The following is a 12,758-nucleotide window of genomic DNA, read 5'->3' as shown; positions in this document are numbered from 1 at the left end:
AAATAAGAGTCATGTAAACTGGGGAATGATAATTTATCAACAAGAAAAGTAATAGTGATTTTAACTTTTGGATTTTCTGATTGATTAGCATCCTTATTATTTGTTTACCAGATAAAAATAAAGAATTGATTTTTGATTTTATACCCGACAGTTGCTCTTTAACTCTTCAATCCTTAAAATAACTCCAGAATTCTACACAGGCTGTTAATTAACTGCGTGTAAAAATAACTACAGAGGAGGTAACTTAACTACAGAGGTAACTTAAAGGGACTCCGAGCAGTAACTAGAATCAAAATCTGAACTTACCTGGGGCTTTCTCCAGCCCACCGTAGGTTGGGAGGTCCCTCGGTGTCCATCTGGCTCTTCTCCCAGTAAGAAATGGCTCCCCGGCGACACTGGGCCCGAGTGTCGGGCTCCTTCTTCCTGAAAGGTGACGTCAGTCGTCACCACGCCGTCCGCCTTGCATCATCACGGCGGCCGGCGTGACAGTACTGCGCATGCGCGGTTTAAGGAAACTGTTTTATAGTTGGAATTTCTTGTCAACAAGGGTCACATTGTAGTCACTTCCTGTCTGAGTTAGGACTGAGTCAGCCACTTACATACCTGATATTTAACTCTTCCAGGCAGAGAAAGAAAAAAAGGAACACAGCATAGTTATTTGTGTGCTAGGCACTGTACATACACATGTCTATCGCATCATGTCACATGTCAGTTCGGGTATCCTTTAACCATTTCAGCCCGCAGTGATTTTTCACATTATGCATCAGAGCAATTTTCACCTCTCATTCATTCACTAATAACTTTATCACTACTTAACACAATTTATTGATCTATATCTTGTTTTTTTCCGCCACTAATTAGGCTTTCTTTTGGTGGTACATTTTGCTAAGAATTATTTTTTTATAAATGCATTTTAACAGGATTAATAAGAAAAAAAAAGGAAAAAATTCATTATTTCTCAGTTTTTGTCCACTATAGCTTTAAAATAATCCACGCTACCATAATTAAAACCTATGTATTTTATTTGCCCGTTTGTCTCGGTTATGACACCATTTCAATTTTGTCCCTATCACAATGTAGGGCGCCAATATTTTATTTGGAAATAGAGGTGCATTTTTTCCGTTTTGCATCCATCACTATTTACAAGCTTATAATTTAAAAAATGTTCGTAGTATACCTCCTTCACATGCATATTTAAAAAGTTCAGACCCTTAGGTAACTATTTTGTTTTTTTAATTGTAATTTTTTTTTCCATTAAAAATTTTATTTGGGTAATATTTTGGTGTGGGAAATAAACAGTTAATTTTTTAATGTTATTATATGTGTAAATTGTAATGTAAAAAATATGTAGATGTAGTTTTACTATTTGGCCACTAGATGGCCACCTTGAGATTATTTTTTTCTTCTTGTGCTTCTCGATCACTGGAAGCACAAGGAGGACAGGGAAACTTTTTTTGCAGAAAGACTGAAGCCTCTAGTAAGAGCGCTTCGGTTTTTTTGCTGGGTTCACGGATCGGTGATCGGGAACCATGTTCCCGTTCACTGATCCCAGGGCTACCGGGGGACAGAACGGGGGCGTGCCCCCGAGATCGCATGCCGAAGCGCGGCACAGCAGCAGAGCAGCCGCCAGGACTTGAGGATCACGTCCGGGCGGCAGAAATGGTTAAGGAATGAAGAGATAGATAACTCTCTCACTGCTTGGTGGCAAGTTTTATCTTGTCTTATTATCTCCAGCATGATCTTAGTGAATTGAGGCCAATGACCAGTCTCTACCAGTACTTTACAGAAAATAATCTAATTACAGCAAAAAATCTTACAGAACATCTTACAGAAAATTGTATGGTGTGTACTGGGCTGGGCATAACATTTGAGGCAGGGAAAAAAGAAAAGGAGCACAGCAGAGTCGTCTGTGTTATTGCCACTGTATATACACGTGTATCTCATCACGTCACATGTCATCTCGGGTACATTTCCCTCTTTCTTATCTTATCTCCAAAAGTTGGGTACAGTGTATTCTGCTGTAGTGCAGTGAACTTGATTTTGCGCAGGCGCAGCTGCTCTCATCTACATCTAGGCGGCCAGCACGTACGCGTGGTAGGCAGGGATCAGAGCACGCGCAGTTTTCCCTGCCAGCTTATAGGCGGGGTTGGTGTTGCTGTGAAGACGCGCAGGCGCATTTCGATCTTCCAGGATTTGGGCGGGGTTGGCTTAGTGGCACAGACGCGCAGGCGCAGTGCTCTCCGCCTAGCTGCCAGCATGTGGGCGGAGTTGGCTGGCTGTCCCGGACGCGCAGGCGCAGTGCTGCAGCTGTTTGTTATTGTGGGCGGGTTGTGGGCTGCGTGTGTTGGAGCTGCGTGAACGGCCGCACCGGGCTTGTGTGGGCCGGAAATCCGTAAGGAGAGGCATTGGCAGCTGCTGGGGGTGGGGACGGAGCGTGCGGGAGGGGCGGAGCCTGGTGCTGCTCGCGGAGACGGGGCCGTCGGGCCCAGATAATGGATCCCCGGAGACACTGAGGAGAGACGGACAGGTAAAGATGTCACTGCCTGGGGTCAGGCTGCCCGGGAATGGGGGCAACTTGTGACTGAGTCATTGCTAAGCCGGGGCTGCGGCCTACACACTATGCTATATGGTGGGCACTGCAAGAGGGGAGGAGGCTGCAGTGTGTGACCACTGCCCTCTGCAGTGTGCCCCTCCCCCTTATAGCCAGTCACCACTGTCCTCTGCAGTGTGCCCCTCCCCCTTATAGCCAGTTACCACTGTCCTCTGCAATGTGCCCCTCCCCCTTATAGCCAGTGACCACTACCCTCTGCAATGTGTCCCTCCCTTTATAGCCAGTGACCACTCCTCTGCAATGTGCCCCTCCTCCTTATAGCCAGTGACCACTGTCCTCTGCAGTGTGCCCCTCTCCTTATAGCAAGTGACCACTGTCCTCTGCAGTGTGCCCCTCTCCTTATAGCAAGTGACCACTGTCCTCTGCAGTGTGCCCCTCCCCCTTAAGCCAGTTACCACTGCCCTCTGCAGTGTGCCCCCTCTCCTTTATAGCCAGTGACCACTGTCCTCTGCAGTGTGCCCCTCCCCCTTATAGCCAGTCGCCACTGCCCTCTGCAGTGTGTCCCTCCCCCTTATAGCCAGTCTCCACTGCCCTCTGCCCCTCCCCCTTATAGCCAGTGACCACTGTCCTCTGGAGCTTACTACTCCCCCTTATAGCAAGTGACCACTGTCCTCTGCAGCGTGCCCCTTCCTCTTATAGCTAGACCCCTCCCCCTTATAGCCAGTGACCACTGTCCTCTGCAGTGTGCCCCTCCCCCTTATAGCCAGTGACCACTGTCCTCTGCAGTGTGCCCCTCCTCCTTAGATTTAGTGATCTACAGTGGTAGCAAATGACCACTGTTCACTGCTGTATGCCCCTACCCTTATAGGAAGTGATGACTGCTGTCTGCTCCCCTTCAAAATATTCAGTGACCACTGTCCCCTGCCTGTAGTAGGCAGTGAGTGATCACTGGTCTTTGCTGTGAGCCTCTTCACTAGGTAGTGACTACTATTGTCTTCTCCCTGCAATTTGGGGACAATGTCTTCTCCTCCACTGATAGGCAGTGACCACTGTTTTCTGCGGTTTGCCTCTCTCTCAGTAGCTGGAGTCCTTTTCACACCTTTCATCTGACCTCTTATTCTCCCTGATTGTGTGGCACACATCAGATAGATTCCTGTCAGATTGGACTTGACAGGCATCTGCCAGAAATCTATCTGATGGTTGAATCTGCTGCAAATCTATAAGTGTATGGCCACCTTAAATCTACTTAGATATGTCTCCATTCCTGTGGTCGTCTGAATGAATGTGTTGTCCTCCTTCCCGTCAAGTGAAAGAATGCTTTCCCCCCTGCCGCCTCCCCCATCATGTGGCAGGATGACATCCCTTCTCTAATCATGGGAAAAATGGCATTCCTTGTCATGTGGAGGTATGCCAACTTTTAACTTGTGAAAATATCCCCTCGTGGCGTGGAAGAATGCCGTCCCTCCCCTCGTAGCGTGGAAGAATGCCGTCCCTCCCCTCGTGGCGTGGAAGAATGCCGTCCCTCCCCTCGTGGCGTGGAAGAATGCCGTCCCTCCCCTTGTGGCGTGGAAGAATGCAGTCCCTCCCCTCGTGGCGTGGAAGAATGCAGTCCCTCCCCTCGTGGCGTGGAAGAATGCCGTCCCTCCCCTCGTGGCGTGGAAGAATGCCGTCCCTCCCCTCGTGGCGTGGAAGAATGCCGTCCCTCCCCTCGTGGCGTGGAAGAATGCCGTCCCTCCCCTCGTGGCGTGGAAGAATGCCATCCCTCCCCTCGTGGCGTGGAAGAATGCCATCCCTCCCCTCGTGGCGTGGAAGAATGCCGTCCCTCCCCTCGTGGCGTGGAAGAATGCCGTCCCTCCCTTCGTGGCGTGGAAGAATGCCATCCCTCCCTTCGTGGCGTGGAAGAATGCCGTCCCTCCCCTCGTGGCGTGGAAGAATGCCGTCCCTCCCCTCGTGGCGTGGAAGAATGCCGTCCCTCCCCTCGTGGCGTGGAAGAATGCCGTCCCTCCCCTCGTGGCGTGGAAGAATGCCATCCGTCCCTCTCGTGGCGTGGAAGAATGCCGTCCCTCCCCTCGTGGCGTGGAAGAATGCCGTCCCTCCCCTCGTGGCGTGGAAGAATGCCGTCCCTCCCCTCGTGGCGTGGAAGAATGCCGTCCCTCCCCTCGTGGCGTGGAAGAATGCCGTCCCTCCCCTCGTGGCGTGGAAGAATGCCGTCCCTCCCCTCGTGGCGTGGAAGAATGCCGTCCCTCCCCTCGTGGCGTGGAAGAATGCCATCCCTCCCCTCGTGGCGTGGAAGAATGCCATCCGTCCCTCTCGTGGCGTGGAAGAATGCCGTCCCTCCCCTCGTGGCGTGGAAGAATGCCGTCCCTCCCCTCGTGGCGTGGAAGAATGCCGTCCCTCCCCTCGTGGCGTGGAAGAATGCCGTCCCTCCCCTCGTGGCGTGGAAGAATGCCATCCGTCCCCCTCGTGGCGTGGAAGAATGCCATCCGTCCCTCTCGTGGCGTGGAAGAATGCCGTCCCTCCCCTCGTGGCGTGGAAGAATGCCGTCCCTCGTGGCGTGGAGGAGTGCCGTCCCTCCCCTCGTGGCGTGGAGGAGTGCCGTCCCTCATGTGGCCACATGCTATCCCTCACCTTGGCCTGTCACGTGGTATAATGCCTCTGCTGTATTTGATTGGCCCTGTTCAAAGCAGCATAAAATTAGCTGTAACTTGTTAGCATCTCATATACTGTCTACTACTTGCAAATGACTCGAGTTACATCCAAGACAGAATATTTGTATCACGCTTTTCTCCTGGTGGGCTCAAAACGTCAGGGCTGCAGCCACTTCGAGTGCTCCACAGGCAACCAGGATCTATAAGGAGCAGTGCCCAAACATTCCTTACTGTTTGACATACTGGCTTGAGCTGTAATTCGAACCCTGGTCAAGTGCTCAAATGCTACATCAAAGGCATCAGCCTTACCAGTATGCTATCCATGCACAAAATACATAGTACTGTGTTTATTACATATGTTTTGTGACAGTGTTGTATAAACTGTTAGTGGTTGAAAACGATTAAGGGCTCATTTCCACTATCGCGAATTCGCATGCGTTTTTCGCATGCAAATTCGCATAGCAATACAAGTGAATGGGACTGTTTCCACTTGTCAGGATTCCTGTGCGTTTTTCTGTGCAGAAAAAATTCGGATGGCAGAGCCATCAGAATTCGCATACCGCATACCGCTATGCGAATCGCATGCAATGCATTTAATAGGAAATTCGCATGCGAATTTTCATGCGAATTCGCATAGAAACAATGGAAAAAGCACTCCAGCACTGCCAAGGTTAAATTCGCATGCATCGTCAGCCATGCGAATTCGCATGCGACTTCGCATGAAAATTCGCATGCACCCGCATGCGAAATTCGCATCCGCATGCGAATTTTTACCGCGGCGATTCGCACCGCACAAGTGGAAATGCAGCCTAAAACATTTTTAATCACATGAATCAACTTACAATCTCCCCGGTACAGAACCTGTTTGTTGTGTGGGACGTAGGCCTGAACGATTTTAGGAAAAAATTGAATTGAGCGATTTCTGTCCAAAATTACGATTTCGATTCACGATTTCCTTCAAATCAAGCTTTGTCCCCCCCCCCCCCTTTGTGCCTGTCTTTCCCCTCTGTCCCCGTCTCTTATTGTGCCCCCTTTGCCTCTTCATGCCTTCTCTGGGTCTCTCTCTTGCCTCCTTTGTGTCTGTGCCCACTCTGTTTCTCTTTGTGCCCCCTCTGTGTCTCCTCCGTCTCTCTCTGTCCCCACGCTGTCTTTCTCTGTGCCTCCTCTGTCACCCAAGTTGCATCAGTTCTGGACATAGCTTCAAGCACGAGTCCAGCAATGCCCGTCTATCCACTTCCCCTCCTGCAGGCTCTATTGCACGGCATACTTCCTGTATATCATGTGACATGCAGGAACCCGAAGTTTTGCCAAGCACAAGAGGCGGCAGAGGGCTATAGAGGATGGAAGGTATTAACAACGCTGCGGGCACTGGGACTTTGGGAAAGTTTGAAGGCGCTTCTTCAAACTTCCTCATGTGGAAATGACGTGATCGCGATATTTGCCGCTTTCATGATTCTGAAATTGTGATCTTGGTGATCGCGATTTCGATTTAAATTCGATTTATCTTTCAGGCCTAGTGGGACGCCTGTACCATCCTTATTAACCACTACACTAAGTTTTGTTTTCTGTCTGATGATCTGTGGTCGCTGGGCCTCGGTGGCACTGTTTTACAAGGAAAAGTTACTGCTTTGTCCAACCGTGCTTTCCATGTATAAGCTGAAATCGATAAGAAGTTTATTGATTAGCTTTTATGAGGTTTTATTCATCCCAAACCGTTTCAATCAAAGGCGGAAAGGAATCTGTTATGTATCTTTGCCTCCTTGATAGGTGTGAATTAAGATGTGCTTGTTTGTTGATAGCGGAAGTGCGACGACTACATGTATTCTAGAGAGCCTATGGAGCAAGGGACAATTTCTGTTCACTCAGACGTTTATCTATGACTTCCTACTGTTGTTAAAGCGGACCTGAACTCAGAACTTCCCCTCTGCTCTAAAAGATAAGCAACAGCATAATAACCTTTAAGCTGGCCATACACTGGCCCGATTTGCCGCCGTTTCGACAGCAGATTAGATCACTGGGATCGAATCTGCTGCCAATCGTTCGCGCTACACGCCGAATTTCGATCCATTCCGTCCGATTGCGCCATGCGGAAAATAACCGTCGATCGCCCGCGGGATAAGAGCGCATCGCTAGCGGCATTCGAGTGCCCGACGACCGACGCAATAGAGCTGCAATACATTACCTGCTCCGCCGGCGCGACTCCCGGGTCTCCGCTCTTCTCCGTCTCCGCTCTGGTCTGGTCTCCATCATGCTTCCCTTCTTCCTGTCCCGGCGCTCTACTGTTTAAACTTCCCCCAGACAGGAAGAAGTGAAGCATGCTGGACCCGGAGACCAGAGCGGAGAAGAAGAGCGGAGACCCGGGAGTCGCGCCGGCGGAGCAGGTAATGTATGCGGGATGGGGGGAAGCGGCAGCACCACCACCACAACAGATTGTGATCGGTTCACGTTAGAGCAGCCTGTAACGCATCCCAACGCACAGTAATGAAAAATCAATGGGCTGTTCACAGTGCCCATGTTGTTACATTGTAACGCTGAACGTTAAGTGAAAGTACTGCATGCAGTACGTTATACACGGCTAATCGACATCACAACTGCTATACAGATTGCTAGGACTAAATTCAAATACGGTTCAAAATCATCAGAATACGCTTCAAAAAGCGATTTAAAAGCACTCGGTGGTTGCGATTTCTAGTGGCCCTCAGCTCATCGGCTCCGTACACACACACCAGATTAAAGTTTGCAGAAGCAGCTGATAACGGCCGCCTGCGCCAAGAATCCACCATGTGTACGGTGGCCCCCGACCCCTCTCAACTGCTCGGCCAGCGATCCATCACAACCGCACCACTACATCGTCAAACCCCCCCCCCCCCCCCGCCCAAATAGCAACAGAACACGTTAATGGGTGACATTGATTTCACGTATATACCGGCCTTTATGGTCAATATTTTCTATATATTGCCTTTGGAAAATCCAGTGAGGTTAAAGAGGAACTCCAGTGAAAAATAATGAGAAAAAAGTGCTTAATTTTTATAATAATTATGTATAAATGATTTAGTCAGTGTTTGCCAATTGTAAAATCTTTCCTCTCCCTAATTTACATTCTGACATTTATCATGTGACATTTTTACTGCTGGCAGGTGATGTCAGTGGAAGGAGAAGCTGCTTGCTTTTTTGGCAGTTGGAAACCGCTGTAAACGGCTATTTCCCACAATGCAACCAGGTTCACAGACCGGAAACTACCAGGACCATGGTCCACAGTTTCCTGTGGGAGGGGTTTCACCACAATATCAGCCATACAGCGCCCCCTGATGATGTGTTTGTGAAAAGGAATAGATTTCTCATGTAAAAGGGGGTATCAGCTACTGATTGGGATGAAGTGCAAATTTTAGTTATGGTTTCTCTACAAAGGACCACTCTGGTGAAAAAAGTAAGCAGTTAAAATCTGACAGAACCAGGTTTTGAACTAGTCCTTCTCATGGGGGATTCTTAGGATTTCCTTTGTTTTCAAAAGCATTTCCTGAACAGCAATTTACCTGCCAAAACTGTAAGATACCAGCCAGCCTCCTGACTCGCTTGCACACTATTTGGCAGTTAGACTTTGTAACTTCCGTTCAGGAAATGCTTTTGAAAACAAAGAAAACCCTGAGAATCCCCCATGAGGAGATGGCACTAGTTTGATTTTAACTGCTTATTTTATTTTGCTGGAGTGGTCCTTTTAATGGCAGCATCTCTGGCCTACCAGTGGATTTTCCCTGGGAATATGTCGCAGATGCATTCCACAGACTGCAAGCAAAAAGTTTGGGACACATGGTTGTAATTCTCCCCCCCCCCCTCCTCCTCCTCCTGCTATTGGGAACTGAGGTAAAGCTCACTCTGAATACTGAAGCACACTTCTCTTTCAAAAATGAGAAACAGGTAGCGAGCCAATATAGGAGGAGTCCATCTGGTTAGAGTGTAGCTGTCATGGTCTTGTGATAGCTTTGGTTATTGCTGAACCGGGCTGTGTTAAGCTTGGCCCTTTCCAGCTACTGGTGTCCAGTAATGTTTATATTATAGTACTTAGTTCTTGTATTGCGAGCCTTGGTCTTGTGCCATTCTAATGCTGGCTTATGTAAACTTCAGCATTGTATAATCGCTGAGCTGGCGGCGTGTTATTTTGATTGTCTTACATCATAAAATGTGACGCGCAGGTGTGATGTAAGAGATGTCTTAGGTGTCCTGTGACGTGGCAATGCCTAAGCCATTCCTGTAATAACCTCCCTAGCGTTGTCCAGAGACGCTAGGGGGCACCGCTCAGGCCCCGCTGGGCCGATTCAAATTTAAAAAAAAAAAAAAACAAGCAGCAAGCACTTGGCTTGCTGCGTGTCCTACCCGATCGCCGCCGATCCGCCGCTACCCGCCGCGAAAAAGCCCCCCCCCCGCAGACTCCGTGTGCAGCCTGGCCAATCGCTGCCAGGCTGCACTTTGGGGTGGATCGGGAGTCCCTGTGACGTCACAACGTTGATGACGTCACTCCGTTTGTCGTCATGTCGACGGGGGAAGCCCTCAAGGAAATCCCGTTCAGGATGGGATTTCCTTATGGGCGTGATCGCCGGCGGCGATCGGAAGGGTGGGAGGGAGTGAGCAGGAAGGGAAGAATCATGTAGCTAGCGCTAGGCTAGCTACATGATAAAAAATAAAATAAAAAAATCAGGTGAACAAAACCCTCCCACGGCCGCGGGAATCAGAACGCCCAGCAGGTTAAATGGGGGAGAAAGCTGCAGTAAGATATCAGCATGGCTGTGACATTATCTAGTTTCAGGATATGAACCGTTTCCAAGACTATTTGTACATTTACTCCCCTTCCCCGTCATTATATAGTAAATTATGTGCTCACTTCAAACCCAACCTTAAAGAGAAACCGTAACCAAGAATTGAACTTCATCCCAATCAGTAACTGATACCCCCATTCCCATGAGAAATCTTTTCCTTTTCAAAAACAGATCATCGGGGGGCGCTGTATCTCTGTATGGCTGATATTGTGGTGAAACCCCTCCCACCGGAAACTGTGAGGACCATGGTCCTGGCAGTTTCCTGTTTGTGAACCTCGTTGCATTGTGGGAAATAACAGCTGTTTCCAACTGCCATAAAAGCAAGCAGCATCTCCTTCCACTGACATCACTTGCCAGCAGTAAAAATGTCACCATGTGATAAATGTCAGAATGTAAATCAGGTAGAGGAAAGATTTTACAATGGGCAAACGCTGACTAAATCATTTATACATAATTATTGTAAAAATGAAGCACTTTTTTTAAATTAGATTATTTTCACAGGAGTTCCTCTTTAAAGGACAACTGAAGTGAGAGGAATATGGAGAAATTTTTATTTCCTTTTAAGCAATGCCAGTTGCCTGACTGTCCTGATTCTCTGTCTCTAATACTGCTAGCCAAGGTAGTAAACTGAATTAATAAAGGCTTACAATTCTCTGGACCTGTGCGGAGCCCCACTTTGTTGACTAATTTTTCTAGCCATAACCCCTGAACAAGTATGCAGTGGATCAGGTGTTTCTGACATTGTCAGATCTGACAAGATTAGCTGCATGCTTGCTTCAGGTGTAATTCAGACACGACCCGCCGCAGGCCATAACACATGCAGGAGAACGGCTCAGGCACGCGTTGTCAGATGTGAAAGAAGCCTAAAAGGACCACTATCTTGAAAAATCGTAAAATTTAAAATGCATTTAAACACATAAATAAGAAGTACATTTCTTCCATGGTAAAATGAACCATAAATCACTTTTCTCCTATATTGCTGTCACTTGCATTAAGTAGTAGAAATCTGACATTACCGACAGGTTTGGACTAGCCCAACTCTTCATGGGGGTAGTCTCATGGTTTTGTTTAGTTTCAAAGGCACTTAGTGAATGGCGGTTGCTCCGTCCAACTGCAAAAAAGTGTGCGATGAGCAGGGAGGCTAACCAACATCTTTTTATAAAAAAAATTTCAAGGAGTATCTTTGTAAAGAATAAAGGTCATGCTGAGAATCCCCCATGAGCAGATGGACTAGTTCAAAACTTGTCGGTAATGTCAGATTTCTACCTGCTGTAAATGATGGCAGCATAGGAGAAAAGTAATTCATGGCTCATTTTACCCTGCATGAAATGTACTTATTTGTATATGTTTACATGTATTTTAACCACTTTCCCCACTGCTACAGTATATCTACGTCAGCTGTGGCACCCTCCAAGCCACAGCGACGTAGATATACTGACCTCCTTGCAGCCCTGCTGTGCACGGTCAGGTGCGCTTCAGAGTGCACCCTCCGGCACTGTCAGCTGCATTACTAATTGGTGGAAGGGAATATGTTCCCTTTTGGCCAATTAGTCCACCCCCCTCCCATGAACGATCGCTGCAGTAGTGAACTGCAGCGATCCTTCATCTGTCCCTCTCGGCGCACAAATAGTTAATAAAAATGCACAAGCAAGCAGCCACACTCACCTACCTCGGTCCTGCGACGATCCTGAAGGCTGATCCTCCGATCACCGCTCTGAAGTCAGCCGCATATTGCCGGAAACCCGGGTCCCGGCTTGATGACGTCATCAAGCCGGGACCCGGGTTACCGGCAATATGCGGCTGGCTGCAGAGCGGTGATCGGAGGATCAGGCTTCAGGATCGTCGCAGGACCGAGGTAGGTGAGTGTGGCTGCTTGCTTGTGCATTTTTTTTAACTATATCTGCACGGAGGGGGCTGCCTGGTGGTGGGGGGGGGATCTGGCTATGGATTCTTGGGGGGAGGGGGGGGATATGCAAAGGGGGGTGTACAAAGTTACTTGGGGACATCTTATTAACAAAGGGGAGGGGGGTTACAAATTTTGCACATCTGGGCACCTGGCGGGGGCCCATAAGGTAATACTGGGGGCACATTTGGCTATAATGGCGGGCAGCACTAATCCTGGGGGTACATCTGGCTATAATGGGGTAATCCTGATCCCGGGGACACATCTGGCTATAAAGAAGGGCACTATTCCTGGGGGTGCATCTGTCAATCTATTCTAGGGGTGGCAAACACAGGGCACTCATCTGGCTATGCTGGGGGGGGGGGGGGGGGGGGGCTGATATTAGGGACACATCTGGCTGTACGGGGGGGGGGGGGGTTTGATACTGGGGACACATCTGGATATCTATACTGGGGCGACTTTAACTGGTGGCACCGTTTTTATGTCAATCGCAATTTTTATTTTTAAACAGAAATTGATCAAAATTGAGAAATAATGAATTTTTTTATTTTCCCCCCCTTTTTCCCATTAAAATGCATGGAGGGGAACATTTTATTTGGGACCAAATACCCCCCAATGAAAGCTTAGTTTGTCTTGAAAAAAACGATATATAGATCATTTAAGTGGCACGAGTACAGGTGAAGTTATTGGTGATTAAACAGGAACACCGCTAAAGCATAAGAACTGCTCTGGTCAATAAGGGGAAAACAAGGTCTGGATGCGAAGTGGTTAAATGTTATGATTTTCGCAATAGTCATCCTTTAAAGAGAGTCTGAAGCGAGAATAGATCTCGCTTCAGACCTCAT

At 48.5% G+C, this 12,758-nt stretch overlaps 1 protein-coding gene across 1 annotated transcript in view; it reads left to right on the top strand.

Moving 5' to 3' along the window:
- Positions 1–2,336: 2,336 nt before the first annotated feature.
- Positions 2,337–12,758, top strand: part of RNF145 (ring finger protein 145) — an 84,848-nt gene continuing 74,426 nt past the window's right edge. Inside the window, exon 1 of the mRNA XM_068278299.1 lies at positions 2,337–2,527. The gene's annotated coding sequence lies outside the window, so the exon portion shown is untranslated. The remainder of the gene's footprint in view (positions 2,528–12,758) is intronic.

Source organism: Hyperolius riggenbachi, chromosome 3 (genome assembly GCF_040937935.1).
Source record: "Hyperolius riggenbachi isolate aHypRig1 chromosome 3, aHypRig1.pri, whole genome shotgun sequence".
Lineage (NCBI taxonomy): Eukaryota > Metazoa > Chordata > Amphibia > Anura > Hyperoliidae > Hyperolius > Hyperolius riggenbachi.
Note: the sequence above shows the minus strand (reverse complement) of the source record. Positions and strands in the feature narration are given on the sequence as shown.